The sequence below is a fragment of the Corvus moneduloides genome, chromosome 8 (genome assembly GCF_009650955.1).
Source record: "Corvus moneduloides isolate bCorMon1 chromosome 8, bCorMon1.pri, whole genome shotgun sequence".
Classification (NCBI taxonomy): Eukaryota; Metazoa; Chordata; class Aves; order Passeriformes; family Corvidae; genus Corvus; species Corvus moneduloides.
In genome coordinates, this window is record NC_045483.1 from 3756306 (window position 1) to 3780030 (window position 23725).

The 23725-nt window shown below is 43.4% G+C and overlaps 1 protein-coding gene across 6 annotated transcripts in view; it reads left to right on the forward strand.

Moving 5' to 3' along the window:
- Positions 1-266: 266 nt before the first annotated feature.
- Positions 267-23725, forward strand: part of CHST15 (carbohydrate sulfotransferase 15) — a 44756-nt gene continuing 21297 nt past the window's right edge. The window contains exons 1-3 of one of the 6 annotated variants that reach the window (XM_032116432.1): positions 11728-11824; positions 17364-17427; positions 17535-17760. The gene's annotated coding sequence lies outside the window, so the exon portion shown is untranslated. Of the gene's footprint in view, positions 346-11724; positions 11825-17219; positions 17237-17363; positions 17428-17534; positions 17761-23725 lie in introns of those variants that run through there. The other 5 variants (XM_032116429.1, XM_032116430.1, XM_032116431.1 and 2 more) reach the window with 5 other exon arrangements.

Genomic DNA, 23725 nt, shown 5'->3' on the forward strand with positions numbered 1-23725 from the left:
GGGGATGCCCCGCACCCCCCCCGGCGGGTTCCGCGGCGCATCCCCCGCAGCGGGACCGCTCGGCTCGCACCCCATCCCGGCACCCGCAGCCCCGGGGGGACCCCAGCAGCCCCGGGGGGACCCCCGTCCCGGGGAGCCGCGGGGCACAGCCGAGCGGCAGCACTCCGCCTCCCGGGCTGCGCAGCGCGGCCGGCGAGCGGCGGGGCTGCTCCCTCCCTCCCCCTTCCTCCTCCTCCTCCTCCTCCTCCTCCTCCTTCTCCTCCTCCTGGTCCTCCGCCCCCCTCCCGCAGGGCAGAGCCGGCGGAGGCGGCGGGCGCGGGGCAGAGCCGAGCCGAGCCGGCGGAGGTAGGAGCGCAGGGATGGGATGAGATGGGTTGGAAGCGGATTGGGTGGGATGGGATGGGATGGAATGGGATGGGCGCTGCGGGAAGGCGGGGGGTGCCCAGGCCGCGGCTCCCCAAGTTTGGAGGCGGCGGGACTTTGCGCGAAGTTGGGCAGCGGCAGCCCCGGGGGCAGCGCTGGGCACGGCTGGGCTCGGGGGACGCGGGGCTCCAGCCGGGGGCAGCCGGGGGACACAGGACTGTCCCCGCTCCCCGGCGGGCTGGGGCACCCCGGGCGCTCCCCGGGAGCAGCATCCCCCGCAGCCGCGGCAGGAGCGGGGCACGGCGGGGGGAACGCGCCCCGGAGCCGGTCCGTGCTCCGGGGGACCCCGCGGGGACAAAGGTAGCGCAGATGCTGTCACTGCCCGCGCTGGGCAGGTCCCCGCAGCCGCGGATGGCGCTGGGCTCGGGGTTTGGGAGAGCAGACACTTGTAAAGGGGCTTTCCTGAAAGAGCCATTCAATCCCGGCAGCGCATCCCACCTGGGATGGAGCCGGGCATGGATGTTGCCATTCACTGTGGATATTTTTGGGTGAAGAGGGGTATTTCTTAAATGCAAGCTGTTGGCTGTTAAAAATAGCTTCATAGCTGCTGAGAATGCAGGCAAGGTTCAGTGACGGGTTATTACGGTCAGAGTCTGTTAAGCAACAATTCACCAGCTGAACTTTGGCGGTCTCGTATGTGGGCTTCTCTTTTTCTTCTCTCTCTCTCTTTTTTTTTTTTTTTTTAATTTTCCTCTGCTGCTTCATTGTAATACTACAGCCGTACTCTGCAGTGATCTGACTGTCTTAGGCACAGACAGATTTGTAGGTTAATAGGATATCTGAGAGTATTGCTCGGATGGTGCATCTAAACGCCCACCAAACTCTTCGATTTGGAATTTTTTTTTAAATTTAATTTTACTTGTTATATCATTCTATGGCCTAAAGTCCCCTTCACATTGACTTCCTCGTGTATGACATCAGAATGGTTTCACTTCTTGCATTGTTAGACAGACCAAAAACCCATCATCGTCATCATCATCTCCTGTAGAACAAACATGTTCTTTTGTATTTTGAGACTAAAAAAAAAAAAAAAAGAGCAGAGTGGCCAGCTGAGCACATCACAGATTAAATCTCAAAGTTTGCTGGAACTGTTCATGAAAAGTAAATATTTTTAAGGTTTAACTGAAAATTGTATGCGCTCGTTTGGATACACAAACACCTGATTGAACAGCACTGCACTTAATACTGACTGGGGACTGCTCAATCTCTGGCAAAGAGGGAAATTTCCATCAACAAAAGTCCCCAAATGTACATGAACTATACATATATATTTATATCTGTGCTGTTTATATACATATACGTGTTTATATACTCACACACATATGCACTCACTCATCAACAGTAAATCTCACTTAAAGCCAGCAAACACTGACAGAGTAGCTGCCTTGAAGCCTCTTTTTGTCAGTGATTAAAATGTTGTCACACGTCTCGTGCCCTGAGAGCTTCTCTGCTGCTGCTGCTGCTGGTGCCATTTCACTCTTGGGCATTGAGTCAAAGGATTCATCTGGCTCTTCACATGCCTAAAGAAAGAAAATCAATTTGAATGCAGAAAGGAGGAAACTACTTGTATGAAGATTTAGTAGTGAAACTACCTTCTTTCTTTCCTTTTTTTTTTTAATAGCACTTAGATCCTGTGTCTGTGAGTGCAGCCACCGTGCAGTTCTGAAATCAGTAACAAAACAGTTTTGTGGCTCAGATTTTGCCATAGGAGGACTAATCTCAAATTCAGAGTGTTTTATTTGGTGGTTTGTAACAGGAACACGATGCAACAGTGGAGATTTACATTGCAAAACACTTAATTCCACTAATGCAGTGCAAGGCAGTAATGGATTTTATCTTCATTGCTAAATTAAAAGCAGGTACCTGAAAATCATATAAATGTGAAGGGTGAAGCAGACTCTCATATTTGAATTATTTCATGTGGTTGAAGGGGAAGGATGAAGGTGCGTAATCCACTAGCAGCATTAACAAGGACATGATCATGTAGGCATAATCACAGAGATGCAAATAAGGTACTGCTTGTGTTATATTTTAACATTATTTTAAGCAGCCTGTGGCAGGAGCTCTGTGAGAACGGGGAGTTTCAGTGGTCAAAGCTTTTGTTGGTAGCCCAGGTGATTTCAGTGTTGCTGAACATGTTTTTAAGGTGTGGCCTGGTACCAAAGCAGCTCTCAAAGCCTTGGTTTATATTTAAGATCAAATGGTTTGGGGGATGGCAGCAAACTCTGCCCAAGTTGATGAGCTATTGCTGGCCAATAAGGATTTCTTACGGAATTCCTCTGCTGAAGGGAATCCTTCCTATTATAAACTACTTTTCCTACACTGAGTGCTTCCTTGTATGTCCGTGGAGCAAAATCTCACGGTTGTAACTCAGCATTCTGTCACCACTGGGTGCTGACACAGTTTCCCCAGAGGTGAGCTGGCAGCAGAGGGCTGATCTCACCTGAATGACACGTGGATTTAGGAACTTGGAACACCCAGCTGTGCTTCTCTTCCAGTGCAGATGCATCACTTAGATGAAGAAAAGCCATGACACAAACAGATACCGATGTACTCCCTCTCCCTCCTAATTACCCCTACAGTTAATGTATATCCCACCATCATGAACTCCAAGGAAATGTGCTCTTAAATCATTCAGTGCTACTCTGGGCACTTGCCCGATGTGGAACACTGTTTCTAACACCTCAGAGGGTTTGCAGAAGCTGTGCCCTGGTTTGAACCAGGCTCCTTAATTGCTGTCTTTGGACTTTCGTTTTCCTCTTTAAGCCTTTTTTCTCTCCATATCTCGCACAGGGAGGGGTAATTCTAAACTCCCACCATACTTCTTGGCTGGAGTTATGCTGCTTAGCTGGAAGAATCCAAAGTGCTGTGGAAAAACATGGTAGATTTCCAATAAGAGAGCATTTTCTTCACCGCTTCCCCCCACAAATTAGTATTTCTTATTTATTTATGTTTCTTAGTGAAGTGCCCTGTTTTTCTTGCTGACCAAGTGTGGTGTCAGATCTGGAGTCTAAATACAGCTGTTCAGGGGAAGGGATCTGCAAACTCCTGCAAGTTATCTCAAATTGTGCCCATCTCTCCACTAACACTGCAATTTCACTGAAACGAACTAATGATCTATCGCTTTGCAGACCCATCCTTTCAAAAACTCATGTGGCTGCCCAGGTACCTGGCAGAAAACGTGTTGTGTTCTTCCCCACGGCCTGTTGGGTTGTGTTTCCTAGTCTCAAAGACATGATTACAATTCTGTCCTGGTGCCTGGATTGGGTTTTTACACGCGAGGGAGACAGGGAAGTCCCCGAGGAGGTGGAGAGCCTTGTAGTGGGAGCACTGTAATCCTTTGATTACACAGCTGTGCCTGACATGCCACTAAACAGCACTTCAGGGGCAAGCAGTTAATGTAGCTTTTCCATGGAATATTTATTAATTTATGTTACACCTGGTTTCCAGCAGCTGTTGGACGTGGCTTGTAAGCTTTAGCTTTAAGGAGCGTCCTCTGAGGGAAGATAAGCAGGTGATGCCTTGCAAGAAGAAACAGAAGGAGAAATGTTTTCCTGATGGGCACTGGTGGCTGATGGCAGTGACAAGGCAGCTGTGGTGGTGATGAGAGACCTGATGAGGTGGTGAATGTGAGCAGGAATGAGAGACATGGCACACTCTGACTCATGGCCTCTGTCCCCTCTGGTGGCAGCACACCAGAGGTCACAAGACAGAATCTCAGACTGGTTTGTTCGGGAAGAGAACTTGAAGCTCATCCTATTCCACCCCTGCCATGGGCAGGGACACCTTTCACTATCCCACGTTGCTCCAAGCCCCAATGTCCAGCCTGGCCTTGGGCACTGCCAGGGATCCAGAGGCAGCCCCAGCTGCTCTGGGCACCCTGTGCCAGGGCCTGCCCACCCTCCCAGGGAACAATTCCTTCCCAATATCCTGTCTATCCCTGCCCTGTGTCAGTCTGAAGCCATTCCTCTTGTCCTGTCCCTCCATCTCTTGTCCCAAGTCCCTCTCCAGCTCTCCTGGAGCCCCTTTAGGCCCTGGAAGGGGCTCTGAGATCTCCCTGGAATCTTCTCTTCTCTGTGCTGAGCACCCCCTCTCTCAGCCTTTCCTCACAGGATTGATGCTCCAGCTCTCTGATTGCTCTGGCCTGGAGCACCTCTCCTGCATGAACCCTCCAACCCCAACCTATTGCCCTGCGTCTTCTCATTCCCAGATCCGCCTTCCTCAAACTCCCACAAGAGCCTGAGCTGCCTGAAACACTCGTTTCCCAAACCTCAGCAGCTGGCTGCTGATTTCCTTCTGATTTTGCCAGAAGTGAGGTAGCCCACGTAAGCTCCAGACACATTTTTGGAGCTGCTGGTGGTGCGAACCTTCCCCTGTTGGTTTGCTGAAAGCAGCCACAGCCCCTGCAGTGTTGGGGATGGCGGAGGGCACATGGCTGCCTCCTGTGCCATGGGTTTCCTTGGAAATGAGCCCAGTCCTGTGGAGAAACGGTGGGATGGAGTGGCAGGGAAGCAACACGGGCTTTTATTTGTTTATACACCAAGCAGTACAAAGTACACACTTAATATTCTAAAACTTACTATGCTATCATTTACTCACCAAATAAGCACAGCATTTTATAAATAAATGGGGGTTTATGCCAAATCTGTATCTAAGGTGGGTCGTTCCTCACTGTAAAAGGTGCAGATCTGTAGCTAAATAGCAAAATACTCAAACTGACATTTTCCATTTGCTTCACGCCTTCCAGTAGGAAAAAATAAGTTTCATGAGGAGATATTTTTTTTCCTGTAGAAAAACCTTGATTTTCAGTGTGGGTGAATGCACCCTGCTATCTCACCGTAAAATTAGAAAAACTGATGAGAGTGAAAAAGGCTTTTTGTGCTGTTATGTTGTATTTTGGTTTTGCATTTATTGGTGTTGGGCTTAAATATGACAAGATGAAGTTAGACTGGTAACTTCTCAGGATTGCATGGAATAGAGGGAAGGTCATTCCTTTCAAATAAGTCATTGAGTTCCAGGTGAGTTTCAGCTGGGGAGAACTCTGAGGTCAGACAGGGGTGAAGATAAAATGTAAAGTTCAAAGTCATACAGAGGAAACAAGATAAGACTGCTTTGAAAAATGAAAACCTCTGCAAGGTACAAAGCGAGAAAAATAAAGATTTATGTGCAGCATGTGTGCTTAGGAGATGGAAGAAACCTGGCAGTGTTGAAAGAGTGCTCTGAGGGTGGGCTGCACATGGATGTGAGCTTGCAGTATTGGATGGTTTGCCCAATTTCAGGTCTTGGAACAGTGTGGAGAAAAAGCATTTAATTAAAGTGCTTTATAACTGGCTCCAAATGAGTAGTGAGATACCAACAAATAGGAGAGACCTCAGGAAAAGAGGTGCAGAAATTAGAATTCTTGATGGTTTGGCCCATAATTTGGCGGAAATGTAAGAGCCCAGTGTTAGCCTTGCTGTGCCTAAACTGGGATATAATGGTCTGAATGCCAGAATTTATTAATCCAAAGAAAAAGGATTCTTTGACTGGTGCAGCCAGGAGGTTTGTCTGTGAAAAGCTGGAAATAGGAGGAGATGGAGAAGGATGGTTTAATAGTTTATTAGGAGAACATAATGAGATGGGTTTGCCTGCAGTTCCAGCTCCTCACAGGGGAGCTTCATCTCTTGAAAATTCTTTAGCAGCTCTTAAAACCAACACTTCCTTGCAAGCCCATCAAATACCTTATCTAATACTCCTTCCCAGCCTCTTTGATTTTGGTTACTTTTTAGTTGTAATTTGTCTTTTTGCTTAGCTCTGTGGATATTAGCTAATGTTAAATAGATACTGGTAATGTTAAGTAAATTAAATGGATAATGAATCTCAAATTTTCAAGTTCATCATTTTGCAGATGTATTTCACTCTGTTAGGCTGCTGGTTGGGCTCCTGCTCTTGCCTTCCACCCCTTCTTAGTGCATTTTTAGGGCTGCTGCTGTACAGCTCATCCTTCTGATTGCTGAAGCCTGAGGATATTTCCTGGGGCCACTTCTGGAAAGGATTTTGGGTGCTGCTGTTGCAATGGAAGAGGGGCAGGTTTTGAACGTGTCCATCAGGTTTTGAGCCCGTGCCCGGCTGATTCCAGGGAAGGAATACTGGTCCACATTGTGAGATTCACACCTTCAGCATCAGGGATTCTCTGCCTGCTTTGTGTCTCCCCAGAGCTCCAGGCTGGGATAGCACTGTGACATCTGGGTTGTAACTGCATCTATTGCAGGCGATAAAAATTCAGATAAAAACCCTGCTGTGCATTAAAGACTGCCAATAGAAACTGCAGCACGAGATGCAGTGATGGGCTCTTAACTTAAAAAGACAAAACCATGTTCCTGAGCACTCCAGCATTGAGTACTACAGCTTTATGCCCTGAGCAACTCATCGGAGCTGTTCGTAAAGTAAATAATTTAGATGAAAAGTTTCATCAATTATAAAGCTCTGAAAACAGTTTCTCAGGTTGAGGATTAACTTGCCCGAGGATCAGATAAGGATAAATCAGAATGAAGCTACTATTGCACTTGACATTTAGTAATAGAATTACTTTGTAAAGCTATTTATACCATCTTTAAAGCAGTTCCAACAAGAAATGAGATGTGAGAAGCAAGCAGAAGGGAGGAGTGGAATCTAAGCTCATCCTCTCATTGAGGAAAGAAGAAATAATAATTTGTCTGACATCAGGTGATTTTAAATGGTGAAGCTTTTAACCCTTCAGAGTAGATTTTTGAGCATTGCTGAGAGAGCAGCAAAATGAAAAATACACAGCAGAGTAAATGCAATCTAGATTGGTATCCATGGAAATCCCACATGGATTTATCTTGCATTAAGCTAGATCAGGACTAATTCACCTTTTGGGTTTGGGTGGGACCAGAATCTTGTGGGAGTGGGAACAGTTTTCCAGCTGTTTGGAGGAATTCAGAGCCCTCTGCTCCCCAAGGTGTGTGGCAAGGCTGGAAAAGCTGGGTAACCCTCCAGAGCTTGTCAGAGAGCAGCTTTTACTGGGGTCAATAACTCTCTCAGATGGGTTCTGCTCACCTGCTGCTCATTTCTGCTACAGCTGTAAAAATTGAGCATTCTGGTGGTTTGCTATCAGAGTTAGAATGTTGCAATAACTCATTTTGGTGTAATACAGGGGAATGCATAAAAAGCCTCTGCTGAGTTTTGATAGTGTTTTCCTGTAATGATACTCATTAAGTGGGTGTAGTCATCTCTCCAGTTTTCCATTTTTTTTTTTGTCTTGCTGTGCTGGTACATCAGATAATAAATGAAAAAAAAAAAAAAGCCCTAAAAATGTGCCCTGAAAATACAAATAAACATGTAAATACCAACAGTATTTTTTTTTGGACTACTAAAATTCCTACAATCTAAAGCTTTCCAAAACTGCAGAATGAACAGGCACTTTATGACAATTAATATTTATGCATTAAAAACGTGCCTGTTACTGAAACAAGAGTATCCCATCCATCATCACTAAGCATTTTACACTGCAGAATTTTAACACCCTCCTTTCTGTGTTTTGAAAGATAGGAAATAATTCCGAAATAGCAAATATCATTAAGTTGCATTTAACAAAAAACTTGGAGGGTTTCAAATGAGATAATATAAATGCTATGCTCATTCCAAACAGCAATTCTCTGGATGAACCTCTGGCTTCATTAAAGTCAACGAAATGTCTTCCTGCTGACTTCAGCATGCCAGGATTTCAAAAAATAAATTGAAATGGGATCTTTAAAAGTTTTCTTCTTGATGAGTGGCTGGAGCCAAAGCCGTTCAGCTGTGCTTTTCTGTACATGTGTTATTTAGCTCAGCCAGGAGGTCTTAAGGTAAAGATAATGTCTGGTAGGGAGGAGGGAATGTGAGCAGGAAATAATATTTCTCTTTGAAATAATCCATCAGTAGCTGTGCTATCCCAGAGGCCCCTTTTCATGGAGATCCTGCAGATGTGGAGCCCCCTTGCAGTGCTGAGGGAAGCCAACCGTGCAGGTGGACATTCCTCTTGAGGACATTTAGCCCCTAAAAGTGATGGAAAAGCCCCAAAGTCCCACTCTTTATTTAAAGTATTGCCCTGCTGTGGTGTGCAAGTGCAGAATTCAGACATGGGTTTGGGGACATTTTTAGCTTTGTCCTCTTGGCACCAGGGGTTTCCATGCAGCAGTTGAATAGGAGGAAGGAATTAATTTGATTTAGCCATGTCAAGCTGAAAATGAAGTTCCTCCTTGCACATCCTTCGAGGAACCCTCAATGGTCTGGATTTAGCTGCCATCCGCTCCAATTTTGCTGGGATATTTTTGAACTTCCTCTGCTGATAAATATTTAGAGTCTGTTTATCTTTCATCTCATTTCTGTTACATAGTGCTTACAGATTTTTTCCCCCCCATAAATACTTATTACTGCAGAAATTGGTGTTGCAAGCCTTGATATTGCAGTGCCAGCAGTTTTGTAATTTTAATTGAGGCTGGCTGACAGTACTTCTATTAATTATCCAGGAGAGGCTTATGGCTTTCTAAAAGAGAAGTGTATTTCTGGCTGGAGGAGTTCGAAGGGGAGTTGTAATTGCTTTATGTCTGGAGTGCAGGTTTAGGTGCAGGATGCTTGGCTGGATTAGATGTGGCCATTGCTGAGGATCAATAAAGCACGAAAAGGGGAAAAGCTGTTTCAAATTTGTAAAAGTTTTAGCTGCCAGGGTGCTGCTAAGCTCAGAATGAAAAATGCAGCTGTTTCTTTTGGGTTTAATTAAAATCCGATGAAAGACAATTCAGAGAGACCTGAGTTGATATTAATTACTTTGAGCATGTGAATAATTGGGGCAGGTGAAGGATTTCCTTCACCAAATTCTGCACAGCCTTTTCCTTTAGCCTGGCTCCATGTGATTCTCACTGGTGCTGCCCAGCTACATCTTAGTGCTCTTTTCCTATGCCTTCCAAATTCCTTCATGGAGCTGTGTTTTTCCTGATGTGAGTATGACAATCTCACTTTAATTGGATAACAGCAGCTGTCACCCTGCAAGAGGGACTGTGATGCCCAGGGGTCTCAGAAGTATCTGTGTGAAAATAAATAAATAAAGCATTTTAAAAGCTTTGCTAAGAAGCAGTAAATTTAAACACGGATTTAGTTAACAGCATTGAAATGAGGTGCCTTATTCTATTACAGTATAAAGCCACCAGATGTCACTTATTTTGTGCACCACTGTTCTGGGTATGAGCATGCTCTTGGCATAGAAAAGATTAAAAAGAAAAAAGGGCAACTTGCTGTAAGTGGCTTTGTTTCTGTTTGTGTTCCTAATTGGCAACTGTCTTCCTTGATAAATATTTTCATCTTAAATAGATCGTATAAACTCATTTCTCACAGATCAGACAGACTTGCATTTTTTACGAGCCTTAAATGTCAGCAGTGCCATTTTGAGATTCAGTCTTTAAGAAAATAATTAATAGGCCGACTCCATTTCCAGAAGGAGGAGAGTACACTTTAAGAAAGGATGGTTTTATTGTTGTGAGCTGTTCTGTCATCAAAGACACTTCAGCCAATGGATCACACAGATATTCATCTTCAGCCAAGTTAAAAGCAGTGAGAGGAGTTTTAAAGTCATGCAGGAGGTGGAAGTACTTGTGGAGAGAGAAAGGAATAATTCTGAAATCAGAGATCTGCTTCTAAAGTGGTGCAGTTCATCCTCAGGGTTTAAAGGCTTCGAGGAGAAGTGGAGCAAAGGTAGATGGAGAGGTGTCTCTAAAGGGGAAAAACAACACTTGGTACCCAATGCAAAGCTGGATTTTCCAATTCGGATGGGCATGGCCAGTGTCAGGGAGCAGGATGAGCTGACAATTCCTCACCAGTGAGAGTGAACAAAGGGCTCCTCGTCCTGGGTGTGTCCTGCTGTTCCACTGAGGGTGTTCCCTCCCATTACCAGAGATGCCAAATTGAGAGGCGCAGACCCTCTTCCCACTTTGTGGTAACACAACCTTCCTGCTCTTTCATTTTTTTGGCCTGTACTCAATGGCAGCACCATTAAAAAGGGGAAATTTAATTTTCTGGGCTTGAAGCAGGAAGACTGAAAATTGAGTAATTCCCTGAAGGGTAATGATTAGTGATTTTTTTCCCCCTGTGGTAGTACTGTAGTTTGTTTTTACATTTTAAATGTGTCTTCTCCCTCAGATTTCAGCTTGGGATGGAGTCATACTCACTCTGTGGATCTCATGCAGGTTGGAGGATGTAAATCCACAGCTCTGAGTGAATGATGTGAGAGTTGCTCTCTCTCCAAATAATTTTCCATTTCAGTCCTCAGGAGCAGCTGTGCTGAAAGGCTACCTGCCTTCATTTTTCATCTGAGGTAAAAAATGTGCTCCAGCATGGCATTCTCCAGCTGGAGGCAGACTACATGACACACTTTCCTCTCCCTTTTTCTTCTGTGCTTGAGCCAAAATAGAGGTGAGCAAAACATTCCTGAACTGATAGAAAGTGTTGGCTTCTAAATGCACCAAATCAGTGTTTTAGCACCTCGTATGAAACCAATTATATTAATGAGGGCTCCAGTTCTTAACTGGGAGTTGTTTATGACAGGGAGGGTTTCATTTCCTACTGCAGGTCTTGCACCATTGCTCCCAAAAGTGCCATCTGCCAGCTTTGGCCCCAAAAAGTGCTCCCTGCCACTATTGTGCAGGGAGATTCTGGCACAACTCTGGGATGGGGAGCACGGCTGCAGCTTGGGAAGCTTGGAAAATTCACTTTCTCTGTCTGTTGAGCTTATGAAAGACTGAAATTCATTCTGGTTAATATGGTTACTGGGGGAAAGTCAGAGTCAGTGCTGTCTGCCTTAGATGGGTTATTTAGAAATTGGATTGCTGGTGGCCTTCTGTCTTGTGTAACACAAATCTGAATTTCATTCAAAATCCCTCAATTCCCATGTAATGGGATTCTGGACGGTGAGTTAGGAGATCTAGATTTTGCTTGGACTTCTACCATTTTATTCCATGTGATATTGCAGGTGGCACACGCCAGAACTCTGTCATTTTGTCACCCAGAAATGCAGAAGCACCTTTGAGAAGCCCTCCGAGGTCTCATGCTGGGAGTTACCCACCCTTTATGGACCATAACCAAACCCCAAGATACATTTGAGTGCATTCTGGCCTGAAGCTCCCGTGTATGGCATGAATGGTTACAACTGCATTTTCCCATTTAATTAGTTTTCCTCTTGGGCAGAAGCTTCTCTGCAAAACCACTGATAAGATAATTCACGTTGTATTTAAACGTCCATGTTTGGATAAAACCTTTTGTGTGTTTCAGATCAGTTTTGTTGGCCCTACACAAGTAATCTGCAGGGGGAATAGTAAGAATAACATCAAGTGCAAGTTTTCATATGCAAAGGAAGGAAACCCATGTAGTGGTAAGGTTTCATTCTGATTTGCTGTTCTTCTCAAAGTGTAATTTAAACCACTGAGCCATGCAATAAAGAAACTGAGGAGTGTTATCAGCATATAATTTATTTTTTCACTTGATGAGAAGAACTGTGACATTTTTTGAGTTTATAGATTATTCTGCAGTAAGTACTTTGATTATAAATGGTTTGGATGCTGAAGGCATTTTCCAGGATTTAAACATGCAGGAAAAACTGCAAATTAAATCAAATGATCAGTGAGTGGTGAGACTTAGAATATTTCTCTCCTGCACCTAGGACGGTGTTCTAGAATGTCTAATTTTTCATATCCTGGTGAAATAACTGCTGTAAAAGGAGCAAGACTTGGTTATTCACATGGGAAAATTGGAGAGTCACAGAATGGTTTGGTTTGGAAGGGACATTAAAGCTCATCCCATTCCAGCCCCTGCCGTGGGCAGGGACACCTTCCACTATGCCAGGTTGCTCCAAGCCCCGTCCAACCTTTCATTTTTGTCCAGGAGGGCCAGAGAGCCCATCCCTGGCTGCCTTCCCTTGTGGACTCTGGTTTGGAGCTCTGCAGACCGGGAGCTGCTCTCCTGAAGCACAGAGGAGATGCACCAGGGGATCACCACACTTGAGATGCCAACTCCCCCTTGACAGCAGGAGCAGAGAGATGAGCTCGTGGGACAATTATTTTGCCAAAGGGTGGAGTTTTTCATGGCAGAAGCACCACAGCAGCTCATGATGCAAAAACTCAACCAAAACAACCAATTTTGGCTGGCAGCCTCCTTGCCCAGACTCAGGAGGGCTCGCCCAGCCGGGTGACAGTGCTGAAGTGGTGATCATGGTTTAGAGGTGAAGGTGGCAGCTTTAGGTTGATGGTTGGCCTCAGTGATCTTAAGAGTCTTTTCCAATTTTAACAATTCTCTGATCAGGCTGCTGAATTGATGTTGGAGCTGTTGCTGTCAAAGCCAAGGCAAGCAGAGCTGGTGGGGTGTGGGCACCACAGCTGGTGGGGTGTGGGCAGTGCTGCTCTTTGGACCTCTCCTGAAGAAGACATAAGGCAGGGTGGAGGGGCTGCAGTGCCAAAACTGCTCCAGCCCAGCTGCTGAGTCACATTCCCAAAGCTTTGATGGAATACGTGGCATTTCTTGGCATTTTGTTGCACGTTGCTGTCTTTAGCTATGGGCGTGGAGTGATTTTTGCAGGAGACAAAGATTGATACAGCTTGTGGTGGCACTGCTGTGCTTTTTAAACACTGTTCTTGAGGGTGGAAAGTGTTAAAGACACTGAGGCAGGGCAGCTTCTACAATGGCTCATTCCCAAACCCACACAACTCCGTTCAGTGCCCACTGAAAAATAACTCACTAGCATTACTGATAGGACAGCTGAGGACAGACTTGTTTTTCACATTTCTCTGGGTCTGAGGCACCAAGAGAAGCGTTGCCTCTTGCAGCTTGATGCACCAACTGGACTGAGCTCTTCTGCTGACCAATACAGCCTTTTTCTATTCAGTTATTTGCATATAATATGCATATTTTATTTATCATTGCTTTCTTGGGGCCAGGTGTCACTTTTGAGAAATGAACATTGCATTCCTCGAAAGCTCAAGTCCTCACTTATCTGACAAGGCTTTAGGGGTTTTCCTTAGTGTTATTATTTAGGTTATATAGTAGTGCTTAGAAGGAATAAATGGGCTTGGAAGCCACCTCTTCCAGCCTAAGACACCCCAGGAAGGTTTTATTTCAGTGTAGTCCTTGCTGCAGAAATAGATTAAGGAATTTCTAATCTATTTCACATTAAAAACATACCATCCAAATGTATCTGTAGGCTCTTGATGCCATCTTAGTCTCTTGTGTGTCTGAGAGCTTCGAATGCATTAACAGCCTAAACCAAGTTATTACATTAATCTCATGAAATCAAAGATTCATCTCTTTGACTCAAGGTAAACACCATCAGCAACAGAGAAATTTAACAGATGGAAATGCATTTCAAAACTTGGGAGGCAATTTTGCTGGTGATTTTTTTTGTTAGATATGTTAATTCTGCTAAAGTTGGAGTTTGTAAGTTCCTGTGAAGTATTTTGTGGGGTGTGTTCTGGAGATGCTTCCAGTTCTCTGCAGAGCTTTATAACGTTAACACAGTTTCAGTCTTTCTGCATTAGAAACTGAGCTTTTTGGGTTATCATTAACAGTCATGCATCTGTTCTTGAAAATCTGGCTGCCAACTGCAGTTGATGGGATTTGTGTCACTTCAGATTCCTTGTGTGATTTGCCTCAGTAAAAGCGGCGGAACCTGAGCTCAGAACTCGCGCTGGTGCCATTTCAGCTGCAACGTCCTGCAGTGACTCTGTGTCCTCCTCTATTTGTCTGGAACCAAATACATCAAAAAGCACTGCTGTTTAAAAATAAAACTTCATTTTACCTCCCACTGTTCACTTTCGTGCTCTGCTGCCTCCAGGGACACGGGGATTTTTCATGGGAGCGAGGGCTTTCTGGCTGGAGCAGAGCATTTGGGAGCAGTTGTGCTCCCTTTCTCCTTAGAACTCTGTTCTCTGGGCTGTGTCAGGAGATGCTCTGTCCCACAGAGCAGATCTTGGACCCCCAGACATCCTTGTGTAGCTCCCAAAAGCTGTTCAGGTAGGGATCAGTAAGGATCTGAATAGGGCATTTGTGCCATTTCAGAGCTCCATTAAGGGTGGGCTTTGTCTTCTCAATTTCTCACTGCAAAACCTTAAAAAGTGAATTTTGACCCGTCTGCAGCTGAAGCAGAGGGAGAGTGGAAGGTTAGTTTGGGACAGTTTCCCAATAACAGAAGTTAAGTAATTAACATATCCATTGGAAAAAAAAAAAGTCTCTTGGAACGCTTGCCTCGGGTTTCCTCTGCCCACAAATAAAGACCATCTAGTTTGCTAAGCTAAATGTTGTCTTTATATTGAAGAAAATGTTGCAGAAGAGGCAGGGTGTGAGGGAGTGCATGCCAAATTTCTCTTGGTACATTCATCATTATGCAGAGTTGGGGTTTTGGTTTGCTTTTTAAATTTCTTTTTCCCCTTGGTTTCTTTTCATGGAGATTCAGTAAAGAACACTCTCAGATTTTTATCTTGTTTGTTTACAATCTGCAGGCCAGCTAAGTGCAGTGTAAGGCCTGAAAAGGTATTTGTGGTTGTGTTCTTTCCGAGTGGAAAACAAACGTACTGAAGCCAAACACGAGAGAAACCTGCAGGAATAGAGAGCCAAGTCAAGGGACTCAATGGTTCAGTGGCTGAGGAACTGACTTTCTTGTCATTGCCCTGGATATTACAGTGTCTACTTACTGGGTTCCATACACAGCATGGAATTTTTCCCTTTTGTTATGACTGTTGTAAACTGGGCTCTTTGTGCAGTTGCAAGATTGCTGGGCTGGATTTTGCCGTGTTACGAGAACAGCATCCACAGCTGTGACGTTTTTGAGAGGCTGGTGACAGAGTGCAGCACATCCTCTCTCTTCCACTAGTGGAAATCAGTAAGTTAAGATTTTGAGTCCCTTGAAGCTTGTGACAGAAGTGTTGTTCTTTAGATGTGGTGACATGAAGATAGGACAATCATGAGTGTTTAAACCATTATCAAGTGGCATCAGGTTCCACACCAAGTGTGTGCTCTGCCAACCACACATACCTCAATAGGCCACAAAGCCCGGGGTGTAGAGCTGCAGAAATGTCTTCAGAATGGTGGGATCTTGTAAACTGTTTAATAAAATCTTACTGCACTTTTGTGTAGTCAAAGAGCACAGACTAGAGAGGAGTGAGTGATGCAGCCCAAGCCTTTGATGAAACACTTAGGAATAGTGGCAGGAGACTTTGGAAGTAAATGTTGCTTGACTTATGCAGAATAAATGCTTTTCTCAGAAGCTGGAAGCAGTATAATGACATTACATCAAAAAGGTTTTGCTTAATTAGGTGTAGCCAGCAGTTACCTGCAAGAATTTTATCTGGTGATATTTTAGAGATAACTAATTAGAAATTTCTTGAGAATGCTTAGAGCTTTCTTGGGTTTTCCACTTTGGACTCTGAGTCTGCTTCACCTTGTAATAAACGTGTGGTTTCTTGGTTAACGGGCTGAGGTTCATCTGATGTGTCATTGCTTAAAGAATTAAAGTTGTTGAACATTTAGAGAAGTTACTATCAAGCTTGGAACAGAGTTAGGTTTTTTTAAAAGTACTGAAACAAAGCCCCAGTTGTGATTTGGCATCAATGAATAGTTTGAGTTGAGTAATTTTTGTTTGAATTTACAAGAAACTTTAATGACAGACTCTAATGCTGAGTTTGTCTTTTCAGGATGCAGCTGTGTATGTTTCCTTTCACCCACTCAGCACTAGATGAAAGATGAAATGCCCTATTCATGAAAAAGCACTTACATGGTACTTATGTACAGATGAGATATGTTTTTCCATCCATTTCAAGGCATGTCTCGCAGAGAAGGTACCATATATGAGTCACAAAGAAAAGAATTCAGATGACTCTGTTAAGATAGTAAAGTTTATGGAGAAAATTCAGCTTGGGGGTGGAGGAAAATCCCTTCTCAGCCACTAAAAATCAAATGAGCAGCTGCGAGCATTTACATTGCTCTAGAATTGCCATAACTGTATTGTGTTCAAAGCAAAGTTAAGCCTAAAGTAGACTGATCCCCTTTGAGAAAAACTGCTTATATATGAAGTGTGAAGGTGTATCAGATGAATTCTAGTAGATACCATTTGGTTGCATCATTGCATACAAAACCATTTTACCACAGGATGAGATAAACAGGCACCAAAGGCATTATGTGATGCAAATTCTATTTATTCCATACAATGTTATTCATCCCTCAAAAGCAGCCTTAAATTAGCAGCTGATCTCTCACAACCCACAAGATTTAGCAATTTGTGCTGCATACCCCTTGCAAAGTGGCAGAAATTATTAGAGATCAGATGGTGGATAGAATATGTTCCTCGCTTTAAATCAACCTGAGGTAGCAGCTGCTAAAATCAAGGAAAATCAAATGTGTAAAAGGAACAGGATGGTAATCAGAGTAACTCATAACTGTGAGTTATGCCCACTGTTTTGCAGCATGTCAAGGCTGAAAATGCTTGGCAGGACGTTGGAGATACTCTCGGAACATTTTTCCACCACGTGCTGGTTCTGGACCAGTAATCAATGCAAGAGACAAAGAGCTGGGCTTAAAATAACCCTTCAGCACAGAAAGATCCTTTCCTGCAAATCCAACTGTGCTACACCAGCTCTCCACCTCTCCCTCGAGTAAGAGTCAGCTGGCACACTGAAAGCAAAGCTTTATTCTCTTTAGCACAGTGAGATTCTTCCACTATCCCAGCTTGCTCCAAGCCCCGTCCAACCTGGCCCTGAACACTTCCAGGGATGGGGAATCCACAACTTTTTCTCTTGTTCAGGTAGAGTGATGAAATCACTGTGCTGTCCTCACCTAACTGAGCTCTGCATCGAGGGAAAACCTTGAATCTCTATCAAGTAAGTTGCTCCAGAAGAGCTGTTTGAGTAATTGCAGCAATATCTTTCCAGAGTCAATGAAGCAGCCTTGGGAGCCTGAAATCAAACACGATTCACAGAGGACAGAAAGAACCAGGTAACTACAAAACAGCTGTGTTTGAGACGTGAGCTCTGTCAATACCAGACCAATTCTTTGCCTCGGGCGTTTTCTGAAGATAAACACTTATTTATTTCTGATTACAGCCTGACTGCAGGGCGTATGAGAGCTGTATTTAGAGATGATATTTTTTTCCCTCTTGCCAACCCCCAAACCTCTTCAATTTGTTCGATAAAAATAACTGCAGTGAAAGAGCTTCATAACAGATTCAGCCTTCGTGCTCCGTGGTTCCCTGTTGCACTCGCTTGTAGAACAGGAATTTGGCTGATTTGTGGGCTGAGAGTGGGATGTATTCATTGAAAGAGCAGGCAGGTAAGAATTGCTGTTATTGTAAATTATCGTGATACCCTGTTTTGGGAATGAAACCTCAGCAGCTGTTTGGTCTTATTAAAAATGCAGTTAAAACATTTGTGGCAAGACCAGCCTCAGCACATTCACTTTCTGCACCTGAAGTTGTATTTCAGGTGATCCCTGTGCCTTCCCAGGGAGCTCTTTGCTTATTTCTCCTTTTTCCATATAAGAAAAGAAAGTACATAGGGCAAATTTAGACCGAGCGATTCTCACTGATATTAAATCACTGCATGAATTATTTAACCTTCTGCATCTGTCTTTATCCTATTTTGGCATTGGTGGCTGTCTGGGCATTTAAGTAGATGCATTTTTCTTAAGAAGGGGTAAAAATTAACTCCCGATAGCATCAGTACTTTATTCTGGCTCTTAGTGAATCGATCATTTTAATGAGGGACTGGCTGGTTTTTGTTAAATAGATGCAATTTCTGGTTGTGTGCTGAATGTCAGAACTTTCTAATCTGGCTCCAGATTTTTGGGAAAGGAATCTGTGAGCCCCACAGGATGGGTGCATTGGTTTATCCTCGTTTCCATGGAATGACCCCCAGGACCATGTGGGGTCTCTTGGGAGGTTGCGCACAGTTACTGTGAGGATTGAAAATACAGATGCTAAACTTTGACCATGCAGAATGATCTCTGAAAGTGGATTAAAGTGGCTTTTTGTGAGAAGAAATGCACTGGAGTAATTTATGCAAAGACACAGTTTTTTCCTACAGTGTGCAACTCTTTCATATTCAATATAAACCTGTCAGTGATTCTGTAGCAAGGCACTATGTGAGATGAATAGGAACTAAGGGAAGGGAAAAGATGAATTGCTGGAGCTGTTGCACATCGTAGGCAGCAAGTTTTGATCAGGAGCTGAGAAGCCAGAGTGTACTGCAGGCAAAATTCTGCTCCAAACATCCTCAGAAGTGTATGAGAACAGCACTTTGCTCCATGTTTGTACAACAGAGAAGATTTAAACACATCGATGGGAGCTCTGCCCTGGCACAGGAGCTCCAGGCATGTGCTGCCACAGGTTGGGTGGCTGCTGGTGGTGCTTTTTTATTTCCAGGGTTTTTGGACCTGTATTTCTGGAGTAATGGCTGACTTTTGTTCTATTTTGTTCTCCTGTCTGCATTTTTTATTCTGCCCAAATAATAAACGATGAATCTGTTTTAGACTGATTTAAATCAGATAAAATAGAAAGAAAGAGCACTGAAGTCATTAAATATCATTAGTGGCGCTTTTTTTCCTTCTGAAAAATGCTTTAATTTAAAAATGGGTAATATCAAGTTTTATTATTTTCACATTCTCACGCAGACCAAACAATAACACATCAGAACATGTGGCTGTGGCATGTTAGGAGTGCAAGGAGCTGGAGCTTGGTCATTTCCAGGAACTCGCACAAGCCTTCAGGTGTAATAACAGGTTTCTGGGGGAGGGCATGACCCTGCTGTCACTGATCCAGGCCAGGCAGCTCTCCCTCCCAATCCCTCTCTTTTTCCCTTGCTTCCAAGAACCTGTTTATTCAGGCAGTGTTTATGCCCTAATTGAGTGGTGATTCAAACTCAGTAACTATTTCCTGAGCATTGCAGCCCAAATAATAGGAGTCATCCTGATGCGATTGAAACTACGACTGTTTTTAGGGGACTTTGCTGTTTTTTTTTGCATGTGGAGCATGTAATTTTTTCCATTCTCGCATTTTATTTGAAAGTGTATGGATGAGGAAGGAGCAGATAATGTTTGGATTAGATTCTGAGAAAAAAAACACTTGTTTTTTAGGCGAGTTTGCTGATTCAGTGGTGATTCAGGAGGTTTTCTTTGGCTTTACAGGGCCATGAAATGGGCTCTTTAAAGAACATTTTAGACTTAAACAAGTGTTCAGCAGTTGTTCACCAGGTTGAGTGTGCAACCATGGGCTGTGGCCACCTATTCTTGCATTTAGGGTGTACCTGTTTTCCACCTGATTGCCTTGAAAATGGTTGCATGGGTTTATACAGTCTTGGGAGTTGAATTTATTGATTCTTTAAAAATTAGGGGGTTTGAGTAAATAAAGGAGCTTTACATAACTTCAGTCTGCAGGAGGTTGCTGAGCTTTGTAATGAGTCCTGTGGCTTTTCTAAATCACTGCAATTGGTTTTTGCTTGTTTTTATTGTTTTGGTTTGGTTTTTTTCTCTTTTCTTTTTCTCGCCAGAAGTTTGCAGAGGTCAGTGACTCATGATCCTCTTTTTATTGACATATCATCTTTCTGGCATCTTTCTGATTTCTCTGAGGTAAATAGACGTGAGTTCAGGCAAAATTTATTTCCAAAAATGTTAACTTGAGGAGCCAAATGTGTCCAATAAGCAGGACAGAGAAAATCTACGATTATCTCTCTCATTTCCTCATATCACTTTCTTTCTTTTAAAATTTAGTTAAGTTTTATTAATTCTCTGGGGATTTTTTTACTGAAATGGTACAACCTGCCCACTAACAGGATGAACTTCCTCCTGCTGTACAAATACTTCACTACACTTGTACAAATACTTCGGGTTGTTTGTGTGCTGCCTGTAGTCTTCAATTCTAACCATTTCCAGTAAGCTCAATAGCTAAAAAAAAAATCTGTAATTGTGAAGTTTTGCAGGTTTTTTATGTCCAAAGGTCATAAATTTATCCTGCCTGGGCTGAAGAATTGATGCTGCACAGGGACAGTGTTGCACTGGGTGATGGAGGAATGGAAAAGGAATGACATGGCTGTGCTGCACTGCCACTAAATATTGTTGGGTTTTCTCCTTCCATATGAAAATGTTGTGAGGATTTCACTCCAGCAGCCTCGCTTTGCCCTTTCATGTCTCCATTCCTCTTGATGTGAGTCATGGAAAGTTCATCATCGTCCAACTGTGGGCAGCCTTTCACTTCCAGACCTACATCTCTTTGTGACTAATGACAGCCTCGTCTTCACAGGAGCTCTTCAGAGGGAAACATTTCCGTGGGGAAGTTCATTTCTGGAGTGTTCATGGAGGGCATGGGATCAGCTTTGCTCTGAGATTTCAAAAAACATCAGCAGTGCAAGCTGAGAAGTTGATTGAAACAAACCTTCCTGATTTGGCAGGGAAGGCACTTAGGCAGTGGGAATATTTATCCAGATAAGTGGAAACAATTAAGAGACTATGGATAAAACAACATAGCTGTTACTCTAAGAATGGCATTAGATGTATTAAATTAGAAGCAATGTGATGTTACTGGCCAGGTGATTCAGCAGTATTATCTTTTGCCTAATCTTTTGTTTGGTTTTTTTTCTGGATAAAAGTGTTTATCCTTAATTTTATAGCATCTGTAGCTTTTCAGTTAGGCTTCATCCCATCTAACCTGAGGGCTGGTGGATTATTTTCTCACTTGCCTTAGACATCCATGTTTTAGGCTGTGACCTGCCCAACAGGACTGATTTACCTGAAATCTTCAATTATATTGTGTGAAGGCAGGAAACAAAGCACTGTAGCTCCACTGACATAAACCAGGGGAGCATTTATACCCCAGGGAGAGAAATGTGTTCCTGGTGTACCTGAAATGTGTTCATAAAGATGTTAACAGGGTGTCACCCTTTCATGTGGTGGGAGGAGAAGCTGACTGTGATTAGAAGGCTGCTACAAAATTTAGCCTGAAGAGCATCAGCAAAAGTTTGATTCATCTTGTTTTAAAGAGTTTCGAAAGAAAGGAAAGCATATTAAATACTAAGGAACTGGTGACCTGGAAAACACATAGGTATGTATGTGTGTAAAATCTGTTCAATCTGTTTTATCTTATTGATAGAGGAGGAAAATTTTAGCTACATGAGTGAGCATATGAAAGTAATCGTTTTTTATAGCCTGTTGGTCTCTTCTCCCCAGGGACAAGATTTAGGACAAGAGGAAATGGCCTCAAGTTGCATCAGTGGAGGTTTAGGTTGGATACTAGGGAAAATTTCTTCATCAAAAGTGTTGTTGAGCTGCCCAGGGCAATGGTGAAGTCACCATCACTGGAGGGATGTAAAAGCTGTGTAGATGTGGCACTTGGGGACGTGGGTCAGTGGTGGCCTTGGCAGTGCTCAGTTATTCCTTGGCCTCAATGATCTTGGAGTGCTTTTCCAACCTCAATAATTCCATGATTCTGGGATTCTGCAGCCGTTTTGGTTGTGGTCTTCTCTTACAACCCTTAAAGAGGAAAGGGAGGAATTTTATGAAATGTTTATTTAATAGGAAAAATATGTAATTTCAAATATTTTCTATACAGCCAACAAAACCATGTGAATGATGGAAAATGTTGCATGTTTTCTTTTTGGGGGAATGTCTCTTTTTACCCTGTTTATGAGATGATTAGGGCCTGGTGGATGCTGTAATTACAGTGCTTTGGTGTGAGGCTCGAGCAAGCAGCTCAGACTTTTGCTGTTTGCTTTTGTGGTTCCTGCCAGTGTTACCTGACTGGTGTCATTGAGATCTCTCCTGCATCCTGAGAACTCAACAGCCCCTCCTCTCATGCAGGAATTGCTTGGAGAAACTGGCATTAAAAGCTCTCACCTGTTTGCTATTAAGTTTTCTGTTGCATATAAATACCTTTGTTAGCTTGAGCCTCCTTCAGTTTGGAGCAGTGATGCAAAGTCCTCCTGCCTTCAGGGGGAATATATTGAAATCTAAGAGAGCTTTTTCTTCCCCCCCCTCCCCTTCTGCTGTGTGTCATCTTGTATATCCATCTTTCCTCCTTAGGCTATTCCCAGAGATCCTTATTTTTATGAGGACCGTTTACTTTTGGCCAAGGAGCTTGCAGAGGTTGCTGTTGATTTCTGCTCTGTGGTTAGGACTGCCACTCGTTAATGTACAGCAGACAAATGCAGTATAGACGTGATCATAAATAATTCACTGCTCCCTCCAACAAGGGGAAATTACATGTTACATTATTCAATATACAAAGACACTGCTTGTTGTGTAAAGAGAGTAATTTTCTGCCAGTGAGCAGCCAGCAGCTTTGCAGCTAAAATATAAGGGGACACACATGGTTTATTACCAGCTCAAGCCTCATAACCTTCCCTCTGCCTGCAATCCACATCCTTCTGCTCTCAGGAGTGGAATACAAAGAGGTGACGTGTGTTGGCGGCTGTGGTTGTGGCTGCTGGGAATGTTGGATGGAAGGAACAAGAAAAAGATGGTGCAGATGTCTCGGTTTCATGGGGTGAATGAGGGAAATGAGGGCTGGGGGAAGATCCTGCCCTGCTGGTGAGCATCATTCATGCCATGGTGAAAGGTTGGGGAATGAACTTCTATTAAAAACTTCTTGGGAAAGAGAAGGGAGTGGCACTAGGGAATTACATCCCGACTTTTATGTGTTTATTACAATTGAATTTTTTTATTTTGTGAACATGACAGTGGAAAATCATGTAAAATGGCGTGTTGGCAACCAGCAGTTATTAAAAAAAAATGAGATTAATGTCTCTATTCTATTAGCTGAGTGATCTGTCATTGTCCTGTGATAGGTCATCAAACTGATTATCTAATTAAGCAGCCTGATGCAGTGCTTGTGCATGAGCTGGCAGTTATGATCGCTGGTGGAACTTTAAATTTCCCCTCATGATTGGTGTGATTAAGATCTCAGTTTTACTGTAGCCTAAACATATTTCTATTTTTTTTACCCTTGCATCAACTTCCTGATAAACCATTTTCTTCACCTGTCAAAGATGTAGTTAACATGATTTTTCCTAGACTTTGTAGTATTTGTAGCAGATTTTCATGAGAAGTGTCTGACCCTGGGCAGGGTTCAGTAAATTCCAGTCCATTTTTTTAACACAAAAATGGACATAGAATAGGACAGAGATGGTTATGTGGTTTTTCTAAGGTCCTGTGGTCTGTATTCATTAATGTATTTCTGATTGCTCTTTTTAAAAGCTTGAGAATTGATGTCAAATACACAAACCTGGAATTGATTCCATAAGGCTATCTC